Source organism: Phyllobates terribilis, unplaced genomic scaffold (genome assembly GCF_046119375.1).
Source record: "Phyllobates terribilis strain yellow unplaced genomic scaffold, ASM4611937v1 Scaffold_9__5_contigs__length_417890890, whole genome shotgun sequence".
Taxonomy (NCBI): Eukaryota; Metazoa; Chordata; class Amphibia; order Anura; family Dendrobatidae; genus Phyllobates; species Phyllobates terribilis.
Genome location: NW_027362769.1, coordinates 222,984,818 through 223,006,676, shown reverse-complemented (window position 1 = coordinate 223,006,676; position 21,859 = coordinate 222,984,818).

The following is a 21,859-nucleotide window of genomic DNA, read 5'->3' as shown; positions in this document are numbered from 1 at the left end:
CACGCGGCTCTCCACTGATAATGTAGACAGACTCACGTTCATAAAGGTGAACAAATCATGGATCCAAAACGACTTTTCTACCCCTGTGTCATCCTGGGGAGAGTAAAAGCTTGATGATTGGTTAAAATCACCCTACCAACCATTTTAAGCTTTCAAATTACTAATCATGTTTATCTGTATCTTGACTGGAAAATAATTTGGGCTTTGTAGCAGTGTGCAGCACCGATCCTATTAGGCCATCTATAATAAGCTTCACCAGATTTAAAATTAAAAATAATTTTTAGCTGCATCTAGCCCGGAAAATAATTTTTCGGGCTCCGAGATGCGCAAGACACATAAGTGCCTTCTTGCTGCACTACCTGCAGCATGACCCTCATATTGTCAGAATTCGAAGTAATCATGACTACTGGGTTGCCACACTCTTAGATCCCCCAAACTTTTCGATCAACCTTTTCATTTTAATAAAGACCAAAAAAATGGTCATTTTTGAAATTATAAGCATTAGCAGGTTGTTAGAAACTGAAATCAAACAGTTTTCAACTCAAAACTTTATTCTAGGTGATGTTACATTTTCACATAGGACCCCTTGTTCGAAAGGAGCTTCTGAACTCTCTCATCCATTGAATTTGTCAGGTTTTGGATGGTTTCTGCTTCAATTGTTTTGCATGAGGACAGAATACCCTCCCAGAGCTGTTGCCTAGATGTGAACTGCCTCCCGCCATCATAGACACTCCTTTTAATGATGCTCCAAAGGTTCTGAATGGGGTAGAGGTCAGGGGAGCATGGGGGTCACACCATAAGTTTGTCCCCTTTTATGCCCATATCAGCCAGAGATGCAGATGTTTTATGTGCAGCATGAGATGGTGCATTATCATGCAGAAAAATGATCTTGCTGTGAAATACACGGTTCTTCTTCTTGAACCATGGCAGGAAGTGCTGTTTGAGAAAATCCACATACATTATGGAGTTCATCTTTAGCGCCTTCAGGGATCCTAAAGGGGCCGACAATCTCTCTCCCCATGACTCCAGCCCAAAACATTACTCCACCTCCTCCTTGTTGGCGCTGTAGCCGTGTTTGCGTGGGGTGTCCATCAACCAGCCATCCTCCACTCCATTCATCTGGACCATCGAGCGCTGCACGGCACTCATCCGTGAACAAAACAGTTTTGAAATCAGTCTTCATGTAATGTTTGGCCCACTGGAGCCGTTTCTGCTTGTGTGAAGTGGATAGAGGAGGTCGACAGGATGGCGTATGCACAGCTGCAAACCTCTGAAGGACCCTGCATCTTGTTGTTCGGGGGACGTTGGAGGCACAAGCAGCTTCAAAAACTTGTCTGCTGCTATGACAAGGCTTTTTTGCCACTGCTCTTTCAACCTGACGTAATTGCCTGTAGGAAAGAGTCCTCAATTTGCCCTTATCAGCACGCACACGTGTGTACTGTGAATCAGCTACATATTTCTTGATTGCCAAGACACTTCATCCTGATCATCGCACAATGTTGATTGTAGTCATGCCTTGACCTAAACACTCCACAATTTGTTGCTTCTCAGCAGCCGACACATCCTTTTTCTTTCCCATTTTGGCAGAAAATGTAGGCTGCTTAATAATGTGAGAGAGCCTTCTTAAGTAGTCTTGCCTTTCATTGGACACACCTGCCAAACTAATTAGCACAGGTGTCTGCAATTGCTTACAGTGATATAAAGAGCCCTGACACACATCACCATCAATGAGTTTAACTGACAAACAAACAAATTCTTCCCTTATCACTCCTAAACACTATTTGCATAATAATTTGGAACGCGGTGTACATGTGCTTTTCCACAAAACACCAGTGGTTCACGTAGTGAATCTTACAGTTCTAACTTGCCAACCGTGGTCTGTATGGAATTGTTCAATAAAGGGCCCAAAATTAAGATAACATAGATGGGAGAGGTCTCTATGAATAGGAATTCCTAAGTATTTGATACCCTGTGAGGGCCAGGCAAAGGGAAAGTTGGACTGGATGGAATCCTATATGGATTTAGGGAGGGAGACATCGAGGGCCTCAGACTTCGCTGCATTGATTTTAAAATTTTACCATGTAACAAAGTGATCTATTTCAGCCATAACAGCAGGGATGGATATATGTGATTGAGTGATATATACTAGGACATCATCAGCAAATAGAGAGCACTTGTACTCGGTGCCTCCCACCTCAATCCACCTAATATTGGGGTTATGGCGAATTGATGAGAGCAGGTGCTCCGTCACTAGGATGTATAAGAGAGGGGACAGAGGACATCCCTGCCTTGTCCCATTGGTGATTGTGAAAGGTGATGAAAATGTTCTGACGCACCCCCTGGGCCTTGGGACACCCGGAGCCGGACCCTTTTTGGTGGATGCTGGTGGTTGTAGTCTTCGTGGCGGCGATCCGGTTCCGTGGCTCAGGGCGGTCAAACCAGTGGCGGAACTATTTATGTGGTTTTGATGTTTAAATGTCCGACTACGCCATCCGTGGATTGCGGTCAGAGTGAACCGCCGCTACAGGGCAGACCGCTAAGGCTGGTGTTGTGGGTGCAGCAGAGCGTAGCATAACTCCCCACGGGAGGAGTATAGCCTCAGGGCAGTGTATGCGGAGGATGGGGGTGATGGTGCAGGGCAGCAGCAGTAACGACACGGAGTCAGTGATGCAGTTCAGGGCCTTTACTCACAGTTCTTATTATCCAGACCACGTCTGCAGGTAACGGCTGCCCACGTCGTACTGTGCTCACCAGGTGAGGGGCTCAGACAACTCCCAGATAACTTTGGAGCGCTTCACAGGACCCCCTTTGTGTGTCCTTTGTCTGGCCTTTCTTACCAACACTTCTGTCCGGCTGCCTCGGGCCTCCTCTTGGTAAACTTGGCGCCAGTTTCCCTGACCCTATGTGGTGCCTTCCTAGCGGGTGGAGCAAGGGGCTGCGCCACATAAAATGTCAGAGCCTCCGGTTTCTAGCTGAGGGTCGTTTCCTGCCTCCACTAGTTCGGGGACCGGTCTCCCCCTTTGGCCTGACCCCTCCACGCAGGTGGATTCGGGCGTGCGGTGGCGACTCGCCCGTCCGCACCCCTGGGATCCCTTCATTCCTCGTTCCTGGAGCCTTCTCCGCTCCTCTTCCTTCCTTCTCCCTCTTGCAGGCCTGGGCCTCTGTTACTAGGCCCGCCTCCGGAGCAGAGCTCATGCAGAGCCCCTGCTCCCTGCCACTTCTGCTCAGACTTCTCTGCACTGAACTAAGATGGTGCCCACCTTTTATACTCCCTTCTCAATGCACCCAGGAACTGCTTCCTCCCTGCTCCTGCACTGCAGGGTTCCCCTTCCTCAGTGTTCCCTCCCCCCACTCCAGCCAGGGACAGGGACTGTCGTGCCCATCTCAGGGGCATATTGGTCGCCCTGCCCCACGGCAATGTGGTGTAATGCATGCAGGTGTCGGGTCCTGATCCACACTCCATCCTTATCTGAGAGTGAATATCACACCTCTGGGTGAGGTGCAATACGTCTGTAGCAACCGAGCCCTCGGTGCTACAGTTCCATTTATCTTCAGCCTAGGTGACGTATTGTGATACAGGGCCGTGATTTTGGCTATAAAAGGGTCCCCTAGACCCCTACCCCAAGCTTTTTAAGAGAATCATATATGGCGTGCCAGGACACTCTATGGAATGCTTTCTCAGCATCCAACGAGAGTATCTACTTACAAATTTTTAACTGCATCTAGCCCAGGAAATACTTTGTGCCTAGTAGCAGTGTCTGCTAGTCAGCGGATTATCCCGGCTGTTAAGCAAGCTACACCACCTGTAGTTTGGACACTTAATTTTTTCAAAGGAAATGCTTCGGGACCACGGGATACTCAGTGAAGAGCATCAGGAGGCACCCCAAGGCATAGGGGCTGGGACTGGCAGTAGGATGCCTTGCGGTGGACAGCCGAGCTCGATCCTTATAAAAGCTTTTTAACTGCAGCAGCTTTAGTGGACGCTACTGGAGCTGGAATTACGCGGCTGCTGGCATGAGACTTGCCCTCCAATAGATCCTTGTAAATGGATTTAAAGTGTATTCATTCAAATTAGAGGGACAATTTAAATTAAAAAGCTTAGAGCTGCCTCCACCACAGGGGGGCTCTCTCGACCCACCAGCGGACAGGCACCAGTATTGGGAGAGGGGGGCTGGCCGTCAGGGTTCACCGCGGCTCTGGCACAAACCCGGCGACACGGAGGTGGCACGGGCAGGAGCGGACTGGCCATCTCGGCTTCTCACTTTTTGGATTTTAGAAGGGCATGACATGCCTATATCTGTGTCTCCCCCTCCTTTTACTCCTCCACCTCTTTTCTTTTCGCATGACTATATGTACTTGTCACTTTTCCATGTGTTAGTTGTGTCTTCTGAGCAGTTTGTCAGCTTTTGGACACCTTTGAAGGTGTTTTCTATGTGTTTCTATGTGTTTTTGTTTGCCTGCCATTGGTTTTAACGGTGTTCGAAGGTGTTCGTCGAACAGTTCGACGAACAGTTCGGCGAACACACGGGTGTTCGACGAACCGAACCGAACTCGAACACTACGGGGGTGGCTCAACACTACTCCTGATTGTTCAGACACAAATATATCTGTTTAAAAAAGTCTGGTGTAGGCCCGAGAAATAGAAGTGTGGTTTTGCAGTTCCACGGGTTAAATCTCTATATTATCCTGCTTTTGCCTTTTTTTGCCGTAAAGAAAAACAGTAATAGTGTCTCCTTATTGTTCAGACACAAATATATCTGTTTAAAATAGTCTGGTGTAGGCCCGAGAAATAGAAGTGTGGTTTTGCAGTTCCACGGGTCAAATCTCTGTATTATCCTGCTTTTGCCATTTTTTGCCGTAAAGAAAAACAGTAATAGTGTCTCCTGATTGTTCAGACACCAATATATCTATTTAAAAGAGTCTGGTATACACCAGTAAATTATAACTGTGGTTTTGCCGTTCCACGTTAAAAAATTTCTATTATCCAGCTTTTGGTATTTTTTCCGTAAAGAAAAACAGTAATAGTGTCTCCTGATTGTTCAGACACCAATATATCTGTTTAAAAGAGTCTGGTATACACCAGTAAATTATAACTGTGGTTTTGCCATCCCACAGTAAAAAATCTCTATTATCCAGCTTTTGGTATTTTTTCCGTAAAGAAAAACAGTAATAGTGTCTCCTGATTGTTCAGACACCAATATATCTGTTTAAAAGAGTCTGGTATACACCAGTAAATTACAACTGTGGTTTTGTCGTTCCACGGTAAAAAATCTCTATTATCCTGCTTTTGGCATTTTTTGCCATAAAGAAAAACAGTAATAGTGTCTCCTGATTGTTCAGACACAAATATATCTGTTGAAAATAGTCTAGTGTAGGCCCGAGAAATAGAACTGTGGTTTTGCAATTCCACGGGTCAAATCTCTGTATTATCCTGCTTTTGGCATTTTTTGTCGTAAAGAAAAACAATAATAGTGTCTCCTGATTGTTCTGACACCAATATAACTGTGTAAAATAGTCTGGTGTAGGCCCAAGGAATAGAACTGTGGTTTTGCAGTTCCACGGGTCAAATCTCTGTATTATCCTGCTTTTGTCATTTTTTGCCGTAAAGAAAAACAGTAAGTGTCTCCTTTGTTCAGACACAAATATATCTGTTAAAAATAGTCTGGTGAAGGCCAGAGAAATAGAAGTGTGGTTTTGCAGTTCCACGGGTCAAATCTCTGTATTATCCTGCTTTTGCCATTTTTTGCCGTAAAGAAAAACAGTAATAGTGTCTCCTGATTGTTCAGACACAAATATATCTGTTTAAAATAGTCTGGTGTAGGCCCGAGAAATAGAAGTGTGGTTTTGCAGTTCCACGGGTCAAATCTCTATATTATCCTGCTTTTGCCATTTTTTGCCGTAAAGGAAAACAGTAATAGTGTCTCCTTATTGTTCAGACAAAAATATATCTGTTTAAAATAGTCTGGTGTAGGCCCGAGAAATAGAAGTGTGGTTTTGCAGTTCCACGGGTTAAATCTCTGTATTATCCTGCTTTTGCCATTTTTTGCCGTAAAGAAAAACAGTAATAGTGTCTCCTGATTGTTCAGACACAAATATATCTGTTGAAAATAGTCTGGTGTAGACCCAAGAAATAGAACTGTGGTTTTGCAGTACCACGGGTCAAATCTCTGTATTATCCTGCTTTTGGCATTTTTTGCCGTAAGCAAAAACAGTAATAGTGTCTCCTGATTGTTCAAACACCCATATATCTATTTAAAAGAGTCTGGTATACACCATTAAATTATAACTGTGGTTTTGCGTTCCACGTTAAAAAATTTCTATTATCCAGCTTTTGGTATTTTTTCCGTAAAGAAAAACAGTAATAGTGTCTCCAGATTGTTCAGACACCAATATATCTGTTTAAAAGAGTCTGGTATACACCAGTAAATTATAACTATGGTTTTGCCATCCCACAGTAAAAAATCTCTATTATCCAGCTTTTGGTATTTTTTCCGTAAAGAAAAACAGTAACAGTGTCTCCAGATTGTTCAGACACCAATATATCTGTTTAAAAGAGTCTGGTATACACCAGTAAATTATAACTGTGGTTTTGTCGTTCCACGGTAAAAAATCTCTATTATCCTGCTTTTGGCATTTTTTGCCATAAAGAAAAACAGTAATAGTGTTTCCTGATTGTTCAGACACATATATATCTGTTGAAAATAGTCTGGTGTAGGCCCGAGAAATAGAACTGTGGTTTTGCATTTCCACGGGTCAAATCTCTGTATTATCCTGCTTTTGCCATTTTTTGTCGTAAAGAAAAACAATAATAGTGTCTCCTGATTGTTCAGACACCAATATAACTGTGTAAAATAGTCTGGTGTAGGCCCAAGAAATAGAACTGTGGTTTTGCAGTTCCACGGGTCAAATCTCTGTATTATCCTGCTTTTGGCATTTTTTGTCGTAAAGAAAAACCGTAATAGTGTCTCCTTTGTTCAGACACAAATATATCTGTTGATAATATTCTGGTGAAGGCCAGAGAAATAGAAGTGTGGTTTTGCAGTTCCACAGTTCAAACCTCTGTATTATCCACTTTTGGGCCATTTTTACCTTAAAAAAAAACTGTTTGAGTGTGTCGCTCACTGTTCAGCCACAAATATATCTATTTATAATGGTCTGGTATACCCCAGTAAACAATAACTGTGGTTTTGCCATTCTACGGTAAAAAAATCTCTATTATTCAGCTTTTGGTATTTTTTCCGTAAAGAAAAACAGTAATAGTTTCTCCTTGATTGTTCAGATTGTTTAAAAGAGTCGGGTGAAGGCCAGAGAAATAGAACTGTGGTTTTCCTCTTCCACGGTTCTAATCTACTTTTTATTACCCTTTTTCCATTGATAGTGCAAGTGTAAGCTATTTTACTTCCTTTACAATGGGCAAGGCGCGTGGCAAGGGACGTGGAACTGGACGTTCTGGTGATGGTGCGTGCAGAGGACGGGGCCGTGGCCAAGGTGAAAATGTTCCACAACCAACAGCCACATCTTCTCGCTCCCACTTCTTGACCGAATTACTAGGGAAGCACAGAACAACACCAGTATTGCGAACTGATCAGTGTGAACAGGTTATTAATTGGATAGCAGATAATACTTCCAGTTACCTGGGCACCACGACCTCCGGTCTGTCTTCCACACGGCCAAGTTTTAGTAGCCGTGAGTCTCGACCGAATACTCCTCCTCACCCTGATGCTCCTTCCTCCCACCATGCCGAGTGTCGTCAGACAGCAACTGATCCCACACTTGGACACTCTGAAGAGCTGTTCACTGGTCCATTTCCATATTTGTGCCCCTCGCCTGCTCCGCTTGAAGTGGTGGAAGAGGAGATTCCATGTAGCTATGCCCAAATATTTGAACAGCCACGGCCACAGGAAGTCGATGCTGGCAATTTGTCACAAGAGGTGGAAGATGACGAGACACATTTGCCAGGAAGTGAGGAGGAGGATCGTGGTGTGCAAGTGGAAGAGGAGGAGGTGGTGGATGATCTAGTAACTGACCCAACGTGGCAGGAGGACATGCAGAGCGAGGCCAGCAGCACACAGGGTGAGGGAGGCAGAGTACCCCAACAGGCAGGAAGAAGCAGTGTGGTGGCCGCACACAGAAGGCAGGCAACAGTTCCCCGTAACACCAACACGAGGGACATTGCCAGTACAACCTGTAGGTCTTCCAGAGTCTGGAATTTTTTTAAAGACTCTGCTGATAACCCCAAAAAGGCCATTTGTACCACCTGCCATGCCAGCATCAGCAGGGGTGACAAAACTACCAGCTTGACCACCAACAACATGATCAGGCACATGGCAGCAAAGCACCCAACTTTGTGGGGTGAACCCCAGGGTCCACGACCAGTGTCAGCGGGTGTCACCACTGCTTCTTCCGCTGTTGTGTGTGCAATAGAACCCCCTGTTGTGTGTGCAAGGCAATCCCCTGTCCATACTGCATGCAAAGATGCCCCCTCCTCTCAGTCTTCACTTGTTATGGCAGTTTCTCAAGAAACAGCATCAACGTCCACGTCCACGTCCCACCGCGGCGTTCAATTGTCCATATCCCAGACCTTTGAATGAAAGCGGAAATTCGCAGCAAACGCCCCACAGGCCACAGTCCTAAATTCGCACATTTCACGACTGCTTGCGTTGGAAATACTGCCTTTTAGGCTGGTGGAGACGGAATCCTTCCGCAACCTTATGGCGGTGGCCGTCCCTCTGTACTCGGTCCCCAGCCGACACTATTTTGCCCGGTGTGCCATCCCCGCACTACACAAGCACGTGTCCAAAAACATCTGCCGTGCCCTCAACAACGCAGTTTCTGGGAGAGTCCACCTGACAACGGACATGTGGACAAGTGCTTGTGGCCAGGGACAGTACATCTCCCTGACGGCACACTGGGTAAACATAGTGGAAGCCGGGACCCAGTCGGACCTTGGGACGGAACACATCCTCCCCACACCGAGGATTGCGGGCTCTATGTCAGTCAGAGTTGCCCCCACAGTGTACAGCTCCTGCGCATCATCCTCCTCCTCCTCCTCATGTTCAGCCTTCATCTCAGATATCACCACATCAGTTACAAGCTGGAAGCACTGCAGTACTGCCTCCGCCAAGGGGCAACAGGCTGTGCTGAAACTCATAAGCTTAGGTGAGAAACCTCACACTGCTTGTGAGTTGTGGACAGCTGTGAAAGAGCAGGCAGATCTGTGGCTGAGACCGCTGAACCTACATCCAGGTCTTGTGTGACAATGGCCGTAACCTGGTGGCGGCTCTGTGGCGAGGCGAGATCACACGTACCATGCCTGGCTAATGTGCTTAACCTCGTGGTTCAGTGGTTTCTTAAATCGTACCCCGAGTTGCCAGATCTGCTCGTCAAAGTACGCTGCCTGTCAGCTCATTTTCGCAAGTCGGCTCCAGCTTCCGCCGCCCTTTCTGTGTTGCAGCAGCATTTGTAGCTTCCGTCACACCGACTGGTATGTGATGTCCCCACACGTTGGAACTCTACCCTCCACATGTTGCAAAGGATATGTGAGCAGAAGAAAGCAGTTGTGGAGTACCAGCTGCAACAAGGCCGTCGATATTCAGGTCAGACTCCACACATAAGACCTCAGGAGTGGAACTAGATGTCTGACATATGTTCCATCTTGACAAACTTTGAGGAGTCCACCAAGATGGTGAGTGGCAATGACGCCATCATTAGCGTCAGCATTCCACTCGTCTGTCTTTTGCAATGCTCTCTGCAGAGTTTTAAAGAGGAGGCATTGCAGCCAGAGTATGATGAGATGGATCAAGAAGACGTAGCGGTCGATTACACACAGCCCAGCCTCATCTCATCCCAACGTGCATTGGGGGACAATGAGGGAGAGGAGGAGGAGGAGGAGGAAGAACAGGAGCTTGTATCATGCGCTGTAGACGGTAGTACCTGTACAACTGTCATACCGTCGGTTCAGCGTGGGTGGCCTGAGGACAGGGGGGAGGAGGAGGAGGAGGAGGAGCGCATGGTCAGTCGTCATCTTGGTGAGGACACGGAAGTCTTGCCCGTTACCAGTCTGGCACGCATGGCTGACTTTATGTTACGCTGCCTTAACCGTGACCCTCGCGTTGTCGAAATGTTGAGTGACAGTCATTACTGGTTGGTGACACTTTTAGACCCCCACTACAAGGAGAACTTTCACTCTCTTATTCCTGAGGTGGAGAGGTCTACAAAAATGGGGCAGTACCAGAAGGCCCTTGCTGCAGAACTGTTAAAAAAATTCCCATCTGAACACGCTAGCGGCAGAGGTCACAGATCATTGCCCAACCAAGGCGTACATGCGAGAGAGACGCAACTCCAATCCAGCAGAGGCAGGGGAACACTGTCAACGTTCTGGGACAGTTTTCTCAGACCCTCCCTTCGGATGGACCCTGAGGCGCGGAGTACTCTCACAAGGAGTGGAAAGTTTCAAAAGATGGTGAGGGAGTACCTTGCCGACCGTACCAGCATCCTCCGTGATTCCTTTGTGCCTTTTAATTATTGGGCATCCAAGTTGGACACTTGGAATGAACTCGCTCTGTACGCCTTGGAGGTCCTGGCCTGCCCTGCCGCTAGCGTGTTATCGGAGCGCGTTTTTAGTACCGCTGGGGGAATTATAACTGATAAGCGCACTCGCCTGTCAACTGACAATGCTGACAAGCTGACCCTTATCAAAATGAACAAGGGCTGGATTTGGCCAGACTTCTCATCACCACCAAATGACAGCAGAGTAACATAAAGTCAAATCCACTGTGTTATTTCGGGAGGTGTATTCACATGCACCGCTTCACACCCACACATGGGTATACGCTTCCTCGTTTCGGCTGTTTTATCTTCTTCTCCTTATCCTCAGCCTCCACCACCACTATATCACCAGGGTGACCGTGGTCCGTGATGCCATTATTGAAAGTTCCTCTGTCCTTATTTTTGCCAGCTTTTGCTTGGAAGGCATAAGCAAAGACTGTGGGAGACCCACTCCCCAATAATGGGAATAATATTTTTAAGATGTTGTACTGTATGGCTTTTGTAAGGGGCATTAAAACCGTCTTGTTAAGCTACTGTGACTTCCACCACTTTCCCAAGGGGCATTAAAACCGTCTTGTTAAGCTACTGCGACCTCCACGTCTTTTCCGAGGGACATTAAAACCATCTTGTTAAGATACTGTGACCTCCACCACTTTCCCAAGGGGCATTAAAACCGTCTTGTTAAGCTACTGCGACCTCCACGTCTCTTCCGAGCGGCATTAAAACCGTCTTGTTAAGCTACTATGACCTCCACCACTTTTCCAAGGGGCATTAAAACCGTCTTGTTAAGCTACTGCGACCTCCACGTCTCTTCCGAGGGGTATTAAAACCATCTTGTTAAGCTACTGGGTCCTCCACGTCTCTTCCGAGGGGCATTAAAACCGTCTTCCTAAGCTACTAGGACCTCCACGTCTCTTCCGAGGGGCATTAAAACCGTCTTGTTAAGCTACTGTGACCTCCACCACTTTTCCATAGGGCATTAAAACCGTCTTGTTAAGCTACTGCAACTTCCACGTCTCTTCCGAGGGGCATTAAAACTGTCTTGTTAAGCTACTGTGACTTCCACCTCTTTTCCAAGGGGCATTAAAACAGTCTTGTTAAGCAACTGCGACCTCCACGTCTCTTCCGAGGGGCATTAAAACCGTCTTGTTAAGCTACTGGGACCTCCACGTCTCTTCCGAGGGGCATTAAAACCATCTTGTTAAGCTACTGTGACCTCCACCACTTTTCCAAGGGGCATTAAAACTGCCTTGTTAAGCTACTGCGACCTCCACGTCTCTTCCGAGGGGCATTAAAACCGTCTTGTTAAGTTACTGGGACCTCCACGTCTCTTCCGAGGGCAATAAAACCGTCTTGTTAAGCCACTGTGATCTCCACCACTTTTCCAAGGGGCATTAAAACCGTCTTTTTAAGCTACTGCGACCTCCACATCTCTTCCGCGGGGCATTAAAACCATCTTGTTAAGCTTCTGTGACCTCCACCACTTTTCCAAGGGGCATTAAAACAGTCTTGTTAAGCTACTGGGACCTCCACGTCTCTTCTGAGGGGCATTAAAAGCATCTTGTTAAACCACTCTGAACTCCACAGCTCTTCCAAGTGGCATTGAAATGTTGTTTTTAATTAACTCTAACCTCCACGACTCTTTGAACGGGCATTGCATTTCCTCCTAATTTTTTGGCAGCTTTTGCTTGGAAGGCATAAGCAAAGACTATGGGAGACTCACTCCCCAATAATGTGAATAATGTTTGTAATATGCTGTACTGCATGGCTCTTGTAAGGGGCATTGCAAGTTCCTCCGTCGTAATTTTTGGCAGCTTTTGCTTGGAAGGCATAGGCAAAGACTATGGGAGACCCACTCCCCAATAATGGGAATAATGTTATTAATATGCTGTACTGCATGGCTTTTGTAACGGGCATTGCAAGTTCCTCCGTCCTAATTTTTGGCAGTTTTTGCTTGGAAGGCATAGGCAAAGACAATGGGAGACCCATCCCCCAATAATTGGAATAATGTTATTAATATGCTGTACTGCATGGCTCTTGTATGGGGCATTGCAAGTTCCTCCGTCCTAATTTTTGGCAGCTTTTGTTTGGAAGGCATAGGCAAAGACTATGGGAGACCCACCCCCAATGATGGGAATAATGTTTCTTATATGCTGTACTGCATGGATCTTGTAAGGGGCATTGCAAGTTCCTCCATCCTAATTTTTGGCAGCTTTTGCTTGGAAGGCATAAGCAAAGACTATGGGATACCCACTCCCCAATAATGGGAATAATGTTTTTAATATGCTGTACTGCATGGCTCTTGTAAGGGGCATTGCAAGTTCCTCCGTCGTAATTTTTGGCAGCTTTTGCTTGGAAGGCATAGGCAAAGACTATGGGAGACCCACTCCCCAATAATGGGAATAATGTTTTTAATATGCTGTACTGCATGGCTCTTGTAACGGGCATTGCAAGTTCCTCCGTCCTAATTTTTGGCAGTTTTTGCTTGGAAGGCATAGGCAAAGACAATGGGAGACCCATCCCCCAATAATTGGAATAATGTTATTAATATGCTGTACTGCATGGCTCTTGTATGGGGCATTGCAAGTTCCTCCGTCCTAATTTTTGGCAGCTTTTGCTTGGAAGGCATAGGTAAAGACTATGGGAGACCCACCCCCCAATGATGGGAATAATGTTTCTAATATGCTGTACTGCATGGATCTTGTAAGGGGCATTGCAAGTTCCTCCGTCCTAATTTTTGGCAGCTTTTGCTTGGAAGGCATAAGCAAAGACTATGGGAGACCCACTCTCCAATAATGGGAATAATGTTTTTAATATGCTGTACTGCATGGCTCTTGTAAGGGGCATTGCAAGTTCCTCCGTCGTAATTTTTGGCAGCTTTTGCTTGGAAGGCATAGGCAAAGACTATGGGAGACCCACTCCCCAATAATGGGAATAATGTTATTAATATGCTGTACTGCATGGATCTTGTAAGGGGCATTGCAAGTTCCTCCGTCCTAATTTTTGGCAGCTTTTGCTTGGAAGGCATAGGCAAAGACTATGGGAGACCCACTCCCCAATAATTGGAATAATGTTATTAATATGCTGTACTGCATGGCTCTTGTATGGGGCATTGCAAGTTCCTCCGTCCTAATTTTTGGCAGCTTTTGCTTGGAAGGCATAGGTAAAGACTATGGGAGACCCACCCCCCAATGATGGGAATAATGTTTCTAATATGCTGTACTGCATGGATCTTGTAAGGGGCATTGCAAGTTCCTCCGTCCTAATTTTTGGCAGCTTTTGCTTGGAAGGCATAGGCAAAGACTATGGGAGACCCACTCCCCAATAATGGGAATAATGTTTTTAATATGCTGTACTGCATGGCTCTTGTAAGGGGCATTGCAAGTTCCTCCGTCGTAATTTTTGGCAGCTTTTGCTTGGAAGGCATAGGCAAAGACTATGGGAGACCCACTCCCCAATAATGGGAATAATGTTATTAATATGCTGTACTGCATGGCTCTTGTAACGGGCATTGCAAGTTCCTCCGTCCTAATTTTTGGCAGTTTTTGCTTGAAAGGCATAGGCAAAGACAATGGGAGACCCATCCCCCAATAATTGGAATAATGTTATTAATATGCTGTACTGCATGGCTCTTGTATGGGGCATTGCAAGTTCCTCCGTCCTAATTTTTGGCAGCTTTTGCTTGGAAGGCATAGGCAAAGACTATGGGAGACCCACCCCCCAATGATGGGAATAATGTTTCTAATATGCTGTACTGCATGGATCTTGTAAGGGGCATTGCAAGTTCCTCCGTCCTAATTTTTGGCAGCTTTTGCTTGGAAGGCATAAGCAAAGACTATGGGAGACCCACTCCCCAATAATGGGAATAATGTTTCTAATATGCTGTACTGCATGGATCTTGTAAGGGGCATTGCAAGTTCCTCCGTCCTAATTTTTGGCAGCTTTTGCTTGGAAGGCATAAGCAAAGACTATGGGAGACCCACTCCCCAATAATGGGAATAATGTTTTTAAGATGCTATACTGTATGGCTCTTGTAAGGGGCATTAAAACCTTCTTGTTAAGCCACTGTAACCTCCATCACTTTTCCAAGGGGCATTCAAACCATCCTGTTTAGCTACTGTGACCTCCACCACTTTTCCAAGGGGCAATAAAACCGTCTTGTTAAGATACTGCGACCTCCACGTCTCTTCCAAGGGGCATTAAACCGTCATGTTAAGCTACTGCGACCTCCACGTATCTTCCAAGGGGCATTAAAACCGTCTTGTTAAGCTACTGCGGCCTCCACGACTCTTCCAACGGGCATTGCATTTCCTCCTAATTTTAGTCAGCTTTTGCTTTTCAATGCATAGGCGAACACTAAGGAAGACCCACTCCCCAATAATGGGTAGAAGGTTTTTAGTATGCTGTAATCCACCTCTGTTTCAAGGGGCATTGCAGTTCCTCATAATTTTTGGAAAGCCTTTCATTCACTGCTTAGGCCAACAGTGCACAGGAGACCCAGTTGCTATAAATGGAAAAAATGGTTTAGTTAAGGCCCTCTGACCTCCATGTCACTTCCAAGGGGCAATGGAGTGCCTCTAAATTTTTGGTAGGCATTGCACCCACTGTATGCCCTATAACTGTGTAGCCGAACCGCTCCTTTTGGTACAGAAACATATCCTACAAGACATGTGTGGTTGACTGGCCTGATATTGATGTGAATGGTCCCTGTTCCTACTGCTCTTTCTCCTTTACCACCACCTCATCCATCATTTATCACCTGAAGCTTTGTTTTAACGGGAGTCATAGAACTGGGATGGTAGCAGGAAAACATCCAGCAATCCTCGGAAGAGGTAGGATATGCGCCAAAACGCTGACCACCTCAGGCCTAGCGGCTACTACATACATGCGCGTGCATTCCAAGAAAACAAAGCAGATGCTAACTTCTATCATCATCATGCTCCTCACCTTGGCACTCTCAACTCCCCTGATGGAGAAGCCAGGGCCCACCGGAGGAGTCTGGTTCTCTGGTGGGCTCGTCCAATGCTGCCCTAAAGCAGGCCAGGCTAAGAAAAGTGTGTGGGAAGGTAACAGGAGAAATAGGAGTGGCTGGGGACCGTTTATGAATACCCGGCCGCCCCCAGGCGGCTGGGGACCGTGTGTGGACACCCGGCCGTGGGGCGGCGGGGGACCGAGTATGGACACCCGGCCGCCCCCTGGAGGCTGGGGACCGAGCGTGGACACCTGGCCGCCGGGCAGCAGGGGACTGAGTATGGAAACCAGGCCGCTGACGCAGCCATGACATGGTGGCCGGCGTCTGCCTCCACATGCCTAAAAGGCCCAGTTTCAAGTGCATGCAAGCTAGCAGTATGGTATTGCAGCCTGGGGGTGGGTGGGTGGCAGGTTGCACACTTACGCTTGCATTCCAAGAAAACAAAGCAGATGCTAACTTCTATCATTATCATGCTCCTCACCTTGGCACTCTCAACTCCCCTGATGGAGAAGCCAGGGCCCACCAGAGGAGTCTAGTTCTCTGGAGGGCTCCTCCAATGCTTCCCTAAAGCAGGCCAGGCTAAGAAAAGTGTGTGGGAAGGTAACAGGAGAAATAGGGGTGGCTGGGGACCGTTAATGGACACCCGGCCAACCCCAGGTGGCTGGGGACCGTGTGTGGACACCCGGCCGCCCCTGGTGGCTGGGGACTGAGCATGGACACCCGGCCGCCGGGTTGCTGGGGACTGAGTATGGATACCTCGCTGCCGAAGCAGCCATGAGGTAGTGGCCAGCTTCGGCCACCTCCAAACTAAAAAGCCCCATTTCAAGTGAAAGCTAGCAGTATGGTATTGCAGCCTGCGGGTGGGTTGGTTGGCTGCATATTTGCGCTTGCATTGCAAGGAATGGGGGAGGTACAATTGAACACTGCCCTGGGACCAGGACTTGCACGTGAATAGTTGCAAGTCTGCATCTTCTGATGCGGCAAGGATCACTTCTGATGGGCACACTTTTAGGCAGTGACATGGGTGTCAGAGATGCTTCCAGGGGTCTTCCCTATGCTGTTCCCATGTCTTTTCAGCACTGCATGCATGTGTCACACAGCACATGGCCAGATAGGATTGTAAAATGTTAAAATGACATTTCCCTGTGAATGCATTTGTCACGGTTGAAAGCAATACAAAAGTGCAAAAATGCATAAAAAATGCTACTTGTGAGCATAGCCCAGGTGTGGAGGAGTATTTTTTTGGGGGTTATTTATTTTACCTTATACACAAGTCTTTACCCTGGAAAGGAACTTTCTTAACATATTTCACAGGAAAACCGTGTCAGTTTCATTTTTGAACTTTTTATTGTGAGCCCGTAAAAGTGGCTTAATACCTCTGACCACATTGTTGACAGCAGTGACCTGGGGGTCAGAAATGCTTCCTGGGGCGATCCCCATGCTGTCCCCATGTCATTTGAGCACTGTCACTATCGTTTTGGGCACTTGTTAGGCTTTTAAAAGACTGCCGGGGGTGCCGCCGCAAAAATGCTCGGGTCTCCCATAGACTAACATTGGGCTCGTTGCTCGGGTTGAGCACCCGAGAATCACGATGAGCTCGGCCCGAGCTTCGAGCACCCGAGCATTTTAGTGCTCGCTCAACACTAGTTGGGACCATCAGTTGTGTTCTGCAGAAGTCTGGTGGATACACAGCTGATAGTCCTACTGAATAGACTGTTAGAATTTGTATTTTGGCAATAAAAAAGCAGCTAAGTAAAGAAAAATGAGTGACCATCATTACTTTAAGAAATGAAGGTCAGTCAGTGAAAAAAATAGGGAAAACTTTGAAAGTGTCCCCAAGTGCAGTTGCAAAAACCATCAAGCGCTACAAAGAAACTGACTCACATGAGGACCGCCCCAGGAAAGGAAGACCAAGAGTTACCTCTGCTTCAGAAGATATGTTTATCCGAGTCACCAGCCTCAGAAATCGCAGGTTAACAGCAGCTCAGATTAGAAAATAGGTCAATGCCACACACAGTTCTAGCAGCAGACACATCTCTTCAATAACTGTTAAGAGGAGACTTTGTGCAGCAGGCCTTCATGGTAAAATAGCTGCTAGGAAACCACTGCTAAGGACAGGTAACAAGCAGAAGAGACTTGTTTGGGTTAAAGAACACAAGGAATGGACATTAGACCAGTGGAATTCTGTGCTTTGTTCTGATGAGTCCAAATTTGAGATCTTTGGTTCCAACCACCGTGTCTTTGTGCGACGCAGAAAAGGTGAACGGATGGACACTACATGCCTGGTTCCCACCGTGAAGCACGGAGGAGGAGGTGTGATGGTGTGGGGGTGGTTTGCTGGTGACACTGTTGGGGATTTATTCAAAATTGAAGGCATACTGAACCAGCATGGCTACCACAGCATCTTGCAGCGGCATGCTATTCCATCCGGTTTGCGTTTAGTTGGACCATCATTTATTTTTCAACAGTACAATGACCCCAAACACACCTCCAGGCTGTGTAAGGGCTATTTGACCAAGAAGGAGAGTGATGGGGTGCTACGCCAGATGACCTGGCCTCCACAGTCACCAGACCTGAACCCAATCGAGATGGTTTGGGGTGAGCTGGACCGCAGAGTGAAGGCAAAAGGGCCAACAAGTGCTAAGCACCTCTGGGAACTCCTTCAAGGTTGTTGGAACGCCATTTCCGGTGACTACCTCTTGAAGCTCATCAAGAGAATGCCAAGAGTGTGCAAAGCAGTCATCAAAGCAAAAGGTGGCTACTTTGAAGAACCTAGAATATAAGACATATTTTCAGTTGTTTCACACTTTTTTGCTAAGTATATAATTCCACATGTGTTAATTCATAGTTTTGATGCCTTCAGTGTGAATGTACAATTTTCATAGTCATGAATATACAGAAAAATCTTTAAATGAGAAGGTGTGTCCAAACTTTTGGTCTGTACTGTATGGGCAAATACTTTGGGAGGTACAGCACTCCCTTACAGCTCATTCAGACGTCCGTGGCAACCGGTCCGAGCACAGCCTGTTAATGTACAGATTGATTGTGGATCTCCCGACCCAAGTGTGACAGCCTCATAAAAATCCAATAAGCTGTCATGTTCCCGTTGAGAGAGCCATGGCCAGTCCGTGCAATCTGGTCAGACTTCAGACTGATTTACTCGAATGTCTGAATGAGCCTTTAGGACCCTTGCTGACAAAGAAAGATGTCTACAAGTCATTGCCACAGCTTGTGCTATTCTCAAGGGGTTCAGTTTCCTGGCAAACCAAATGTAGAGCTTTCAAACTTCTTGGTTTGGGGGGCAATCAGGGTATTTCTGACTGGCTAGCTGGGGAGACTGTCCATGGTAAGAAACTACAAACAAACCCTGCATAGTCTGATCATGCAGTAACAGACCCATCACTCTGCCTCACCAACAATTATCAATTTAGTAAACAGTAAATGACATATGTAAGAAAGTATGATTGCAGGATCACTCAGACAGAGATTGTGTCATGGCTTGGTTTGGGGATTCGATCTGGTGACCTGTTGCAGCGTGGTCGGTTGCCTTGTCTGCTGAGCTATTGCCCTTTCTTCCCTGTCCAAATGCAGATGGTTTCTATTGTCTTTGTTTTCCCTTCTTGATTTTCTCCTCTCCAGGTGTTTCTTATTTTCCCGTTTTGGTCTACCCTAGAACATTCTGGGTGGGGTTTTATATGTGCACCCTTCACTGCACTTTCTTTCTAGCTATACTTCTTGGTGGACTTGTGCTATAGAATTCCAGCCCCCCTATTATGGGATTTTCCTTCTGAGTGTCTGTTTGTTTACCTTTACAGCACCTTTTCTTTTGTCCACAGTTACAGTTTTGGGAGGTTATTCTTGCTTCATTTATTTTTGGTTCTTCTTTGCTTTCCCTCTCTCCCCTTTATGAACGTGCTTTTAGTCTTCTCACCCTGGATCTTAGTGTCCACTTGCACACTTTGCTCTTCCCTTGTTATCAGTGTGTTACGGCCTCCCCTCTTGTTCCTCAGGAGAAACCCCTTGACAGCCTTTTAGGGAGTCAGGTCTGAGATGGTGTTTTTAGATGTGTGGCTTGGGATTGTCTAGTCCGTACAGGGACTAGTAGAGTGTGGGTGCAGTTTCTTTCTGTAATAGGTCTTTCTGATTGCTGTTAAGGCCCCGTCACACTAAGCGATGCGTCGCTAATACATCGCTGGTGAGCTGTCAAACAGGCAGGCTCACCAGCGATCAGGGGTGCAGCGACATCGTGGAAAGGATCTTTCCACGATGTCCTGCTCCCGGTTACCAGCCTGCTGCTGAAGCAGGAGCAGGCTCGTAACCATGATAAACAGCGGGTTACTAAGTGCGCGTGTGCCCCTAGTAACCCGCTGTTTACCATGGATACCACTCTGCTACGGTGCGCGGGAGGTTACTGTTCACCTTAGCAGAGTCTTATCCATGATAAACATCGGGTTACAAGGGGCACATGCGCACTTAGTAACCCGATGTTTATCATGGATACGACTCTGCTAAGGTGAACGGTAACCTCCCGCGCACCGTAGCAGAGTGGTATCCATGGTAAACAGCGGGTTACTAAGTGCGCGCGTGCCCCTAGTAACCCGATGTTTACCATGGATACCAGCCTGATCGTTGGTCCTGCTGGTCACACACAGCGATGTGTGCTGGCCAGCGGGAGGCCAACAACCAAAAAATGGTCCAGGACACTTTGCAGCGATCAGCGACCTCACAGCAGGGGCCTGATCGCTGCAAAGTGTCACACATAGCGACATCGCTGGTGAGGTCGCTGTTGCGTCACCAAAACCGCGACACAGCAGCGATCTCGCTAGCGATCTCGCTATGTGAGACGGGGGCTTAACTTATGTGTGAGTGTGTCACCTTCACAACAGTTTGTTTGTAGTCTGTTAACTGTGTTAACATACAGATGCATAGCAATGATTAAAGGGGTTTTCTGGGATTTTAACTGTTAGAACCCTCCTGTTTGTTTTTTCCATCTTGTGTTTTGCGGTCACCTGACCATCTGCCTTTATATTCCAGCTCTGCCCTTTTGGCTGTGCTGGACTTTAGTGTTTGACTGTTTCTCTAGCCAGGTGCTTCTGTTCCTTTCTCTGTCAGTTCACTTGGTCCTTCTGGGACCTCTAGTACCTTTTGTCAGTTTGTCTTTTTGTGTTCTGCAACTACTTCTCTGTTTAGGAGGTGTCCCATTTTTTGTCCCAGTCGTTAGTTCTTTTAGGGACCCCTCCCTTTATGCTATAGGTCTTCGTTCAGACTAGCCAAGGACTAAGGTGGGTCTGTTCGCTAGGAACAGGCAGCCCCCTACATCATAGGGATTCAGCTTAGTCTTACTGTAGGGACAGCCTTCCCCTATCTTTCCTTAGTTCATGTTGCAGATCATAACAGTAAGTCCAGCCCAAAAAACTAAAAGGAAAAAAATTCGGGGATCAGTATGGTTTCCATCCAGGATTTGGCTCAGCGCCTGCAGGGATTGTCTCTAGAGGTGGCCGAGCTTCAGCGACACGTGAGTAGCTGCTCTGGAGCGCATTTTGTCGAACCCAAGGTAGGACTGCCTGATGTTTTTTATTGCAAACAGCAAGATTTTTTTTCCTTTAAAAATGCTTGTTTGTTATATTTTCATTTGAGACCAAGGTTCTCTGGGAATGAATCACAGCGCATTGGTTTTTATTATGTCACTTTTGCGCAATGAACCACAGGGGTGGACCTTTTCTCTCCAACCTAATGATCCGTGTTTAAGGTCTGTTGAAGAATTTTTTTCTGTTATGGGGCTATTATATGATGATCCTGATCGAATCTCATCTGCTGAGGCAGAACTCAGGCGTTTGAATCAGGGGTCAGATGATGTTCAAAATTATTGCACACACTTCAGGAGATGGGCCTCAGAAGTTAAATGGAATGATCCTACGCTGAAATGTTTATTTCTTGCTGGTCTGAGTGAAAGGGTTAAGGATCTGCTAATTGCATTCCCTGCACCTGAGACTTTGCAGGAGACCATGCAATTAGCTGTTCGTGTGGACCGGAGGCTGAGGTTCAGGCTGAATGAGGTAAAGACTCCTGTAATGTCAGTTCTTAGTCCCCAGAAAATCTGCTCAGACGGCAGAGAACCGATGGAGGTTGGGGCGATGTCACTCCACTCTCAGGAAAGAGACCGGAGGTTCGCCGAGGGATTGTGTCTTTATTGTGGTAAAGCTGACCATTTGATTAAGTATTGTGAGCTTTGTTTAAGTAAAGAAAAAAAAAAGGTCAGTTACGCCCGTATAGCTTGTTTACGCTCTGCAGGAGTATTTCTTTCTGGGAGTACTACTCTGCAGGGAGATTTGATTGAAT